The sequence below is a fragment of the Arachis hypogaea genome, chromosome 11 (genome assembly GCF_003086295.3).
Source record: "Arachis hypogaea cultivar Tifrunner chromosome 11, arahy.Tifrunner.gnm2.J5K5, whole genome shotgun sequence".
NCBI classification, from domain to species: domain Eukaryota; kingdom Viridiplantae; phylum Streptophyta; class Magnoliopsida; order Fabales; family Fabaceae; genus Arachis; species Arachis hypogaea.
The window spans coordinates 140,540,790-140,545,847 of NC_092046.1; positions in this window are offsets into that span (position 1 = coordinate 140,540,790).

Sequence of the window (5,058 nt, forward strand, 5' to 3'; positions counted from 1 at the left end):
TTCATCATGGTTCCAAACCCAAACTATGTGCCTCCTTCTGCTACACCCCTACAGATCCAGCGACAGAGCTTGCTGTGGGCGATTCCTCTAATGCATCTTAGCAAGATGCCCCTCCACCACTGCCCGTCATCCGGTTGAGAATTTGGCCTAATGGCATGCAAGCATGAGTACATACAATTTTAATGTATTTTATCCACAATCTATTTTGGATTTGTTAAGATTTATGTGTTTCTATGTGTTTGTTAATCTTAAGTTTTTTCATTGATAGGTTTGCACTAAACAATAATGCATGTACACAGGAGATTTCTGAGGTGATTAAGTCTATGTACGACCACCCATGACCGAGCTACACGAAGATCCCTGTTGAGACTAGAGAGCGATGGTTTTAGAAGTGGACAGTAAGAACCCAATGTTGTTGAATTAACGGTATTTGAACTGCATTTTATTTCGACTAACTAATGTTGTTGAATCACTTTGTGTAGTTAAAATTCATATGAGATACGGAACATAATCTTATGATCAGAAAGATCTACAAACATCGGGTAGCTAAATGACTTCAGTAGATGATGAGCGACATTCGTCAGGGGAACGACCACCTAACGACCTAGATCTGTCCATCTATAAAAAAAGAACTAGAGACCCATTTTAGAAATGATGAGGGGTTCAACCGTCATCGTCTGACGAACGTCGCTAACAGGGCTTCGCCGAGGTCGTCAAAATATACAGGTGGATCGACAATCTTCATGAAGACAAAGAGCAGACTGATAAGTAGTTTTCTAATGTTTGTTAATAGTTACTTAAATTAGTTGTTTGTTGATTTATTTTATTGGTTGATTTGAATATGTATAGTCTAAGTTATTGGATCGTGAGGCGATACTGGCGGAGACCTTCAAGGCCAACAAGGAGAAATTTGCTGACGAGCGATCTACGGCCCATTATGTGAGTTTTTTCAATTAATTCTAAGTTTCAAATTCATTTGGTTTACAGTCAACTAACTGTTATCCTAATCACAACGTGTGTGATACAGGAGGATTACACATAGAGTTTGGAGGCCACAACCCAGCAATCTCAGCCGCCTAGTGGGAACGACAAAGCCGGCTTCAAAACCTCAGTGGTAGATCCTGATAGGGTTTGGCGTGAGACCGCCTCTGAACCCACAAGAATCGCCGCTTTGGGTTGGGGTCGTTCTTCATTAGTGGCCTCTGCTCCTCCGTATTGGTGGTTTCCTCTACCTTTGTCTCTGCCACCAGCCCTGCCAATCCCCAAGAAGTTGACGACTTGAGGGAAGAGGTGCAGAAGTTTACATAAGAGCTTCACCAACAAGCGGAGCAGTCTGAGTAGAGGTACAAAAAATTTCTTGCATATGTGGGAGGAGCCGTTGCCATCAGCTTGGACATGATGGAGAAGCTAGAGCAGCTAGATCGTTTGCGAGAGTAGATGGAAGTGTACAACAAACAGATGCGTGCTGGAGGCAACGACACTGCTGGTATCGTTGGCAATGCTGCTGGTTGGGCACCGACGTTAGCACCTACTCCGTCGGCTCAGCAGAGGGAAGACGACAATAATGACGACGATTACCGGGAACAGTAGGATTTAGGGATTTAATTTTTTTTATGTCTACTTCATTGTATTCTACTTCTGTGACATTTTATTATATTCAGATAATTTATTTTAATAATTTGTTGATTTATGGTAATTTTGAATTTCTTGCCTAATTTTGTTAACAAGAGTTTTAATTTGACTACTAATTGTGACTTAACTGTACAAAAAAAAACTACCGTAGAATTTATCTGCGGACAAATCCGACAGTAACTTGGCGCCAAAACATATAATATGGCGACAAAGTTACCGTCGAAATAATCTGATGGTTATCAGCAACTCAGTTTCGACAAATTCATTGAAAAAATCGGCGAAAAATTCGTCAGTAATTAGTGTCAAACGAAATAATTTGCCAATAGACAATTTTCGGTGCCATTTATACCATCAATTTCAAGACGACAGTACTCAACACATTTCTTATGAAAAAAAAGTAAAAGACCTCTTGCAAATTGTTATCTGTAAACCCCGCTTAAATCGGTAAATAATTAGTTAATAATTTGAATTTAATTAGAAAAACCAAAAATGCAAAACTAATATAAAAAAAGGGTAGAGCTCGTCAAAATGAGAATTTTGATACCAATTTCAAAAATTTGGCCCAAAATCAGACCGAAAAGGCCGAACCGATTGAACCAGAGCCCAAACCGAGCTCGTGGGTCCAACCGAACCCAAACACTTAAAAGAAGACAGCATCTCCTTCTTCCCCCATTTCATGCAACGAAGCAAAACAGATTTGGGGAGGAAGAAGAGCCCCCAAACCCTTAACCACCTTTGATCCACCATAACTCTTCCGTCCGGGCTCCAATCGCCGCACCGTTCACGGCGACGCGCTTAGCACGTCGAGCTCTACCTTTCTGTCGGATCAATTTCACTGGTAAGCCTCATTTTCGATTCAAAACCTCTACTCCCCTTTCTTTGGTGAAATTGAAATCCTATAGTGAAATCTTGCCCAATTTTGTGTTTTAGGTTCGAGTTAGCTTCCAAAGCTTAATGGGCTCGAGCTATTAAGCATATGGGTATGGTAAGGACACCCTAATCCTATTTAAATCTTGCATTTATTGTGGGAAAACTGAATTTGGAACATATGTACAAATTAGGTGTAGATTAAGTGGATATATATGCATTGGAAGTGAATTGGGAGTACTTGGAAGCTTGTTGGTGATTGGTGATCAAGGCTTGGTTTGTGGCTGGTTTAGTTGAAGCTTGGAGGGGCTGTGTTTTGCTTGTGAGGCTGCCTTAGGTGGAATAATGTGATCGGCCAAGGTATAGTTTAGGTTTCGCGCGTTTAATATATAAGGTTTTGTGAAAACTAAGGTTAGGGCATTATAGGATAAGATGAAATGGTAAAATGCATTGAATGTTTAGCTTGTGATGATGTTGTATGAATTGATGAGTGGAATTGTGTTGGTATTAAATAACATGAATTGTGGTGATTGTTCAATATGAGCTTTTGGAGTTATTAATGGTAAGTTAATGATGTTGTGGTATGGGTTGATGAGATTTTGGTAATTATGGCTTGTTGATTAGTTGATGAAAATTATGAGTTATAATTAATAAATTAAAGGAATAAGTTAAAGAGTGTTAAAGATGGTAAATTGTGGTTAGAATGTTGAATATTTGGATAGTTGCATGGATTTCATGGAAGAGTATGAAAATTGGTATGCTATTGGTTGGTGATAATGGAACAAGGCTTGATAAGTAGTAAAATGCAGGTTTTGTGAGTAGTGATAAGTGAGTTTGGCAAAAATGGGGTTTGATGTATTTTGGTAAAATGTGAATTTTGATGAAATTTGGTAGCCCATATCTTGCTCTACAAATTTTGAATAAAGATGAAGTTTATTTTAAATTAAAGAGTGTTTTATAAGCTTGAAATCGATATAAAGTTTGCAGAAAACCGAATTTTGTAGAGGAAGTTATGGATACCGGAACTTTGGTGCGAAAAACTGAAATTTTAAATGTTGCAGCAGAACCAGGTTTTTTTGTGTGCCCATGCACACAGCTGTGCGCGCGCACCCAATAGAAGCGAAAATCTACCTGTGCGTACACACGCCTCTGTGCGCACGCACACCTGGTATTTTTCATAAAGTATGCGTACGCACACTCTTGTGCACACGCACACGCCAGGGCGAGCCTTCTGTTGGTGGTGCTAGCACAAGTGGGGTGCTTGCACACTAAGTGATGTGTGTGCACATACGCATATGTGCGTACGCACGCGTCCTGCTTTCTTCTTTGAGCTGTGCGCACGCACAGGTGTGTGCGTACGCACACGCCCTGTTTTTCAGCACCTTTATTTTTCTGTTCTAAACATGGTTTTAAACCCTAAAACCCCTATTTTTACCTTGTGAATCCTAGATCCTACTAGTAAGTTAGTAAATAGTAGGAGTTAGGAAGTTTGAGGTAACTTTGGGAGTGAAGAAAAAGGTAAAAATGAGGAGAAGTGTAAAAATGGAGTTGTTAATGAACGAAGTTAAAATGCCATGGCTTTGATGAATGATTAAATAATGATTATAAATATGAAATGGCTTCTGAATGATATATGAGATACGAGTTTTTCTGGGTAACAGAACCGTGGCTTGCCACCATGTGTTCCAGGTTGAATCTCGATACTCTGTTGACCCTACGTCGTAAGGGTGACCGGGCACGTATAAATTCCCGGGTATGGATGGCCCCCATTAAGTGATTTATGAATGTTTGAACGATGAATGAATGTGAAATATATGCATAGACTCATGGGATGCGCGACGGGAGACAGTCTAAGGTTTTCAGACTTGTCAGATTGGCTGGATAACCGACAGATGAGCCTCATCAGCCATAGGATATGCATGCATCATGTGCATTTGTTTGTTTTGATTGCTATGCATTTTCTGAGTTTGCCTAATTGAATATATACCTCCTGCTACCTGTTATACTTGCTACTTGCGCTATCTGCTTATTACTTGTGCGTGAACTTGTTTTGGTTGCTTGTCTCTGCTAAATTATGGATGACGAAGGGACGGAGGAAGGGTGAAATGGCTTGGTGTTATGTTAGGATTAAAGTTGAGTAAGTTTAGGAAGGTTTAGATTACCTACCCCTGTTTATGGCTTCTGTTTAGTAATTAAGTTTTACAATTGTACGACGAAGTTCTAGGATTGCCTCTGGCATTCCCAGGACCTTATTTATTATACGCGTGGTACCTTTACCATGTTGAGAACCCCAGTTCTCATCCCATACTGTGTTGTTGTTTTCAGATGCAGGTCGAGAGGCTCCTCGCTAGGCGTCTGGATTTCCTGAAGCGGAGTAGTCTGGGATATTTTGGGTTTTCTGATTATTTATATATGTATATATGTACTTAGCTTGCTCTCCAAGATACTTGATTATTTTGTTCCTCATAGAGGTTACAGAAGGGCTAGGGTCCTTTTTTTGTATTTTGGGTATTTGGGATACTTATGTATATATATTCTCCGGCCAGCCTTGGCTTCGCA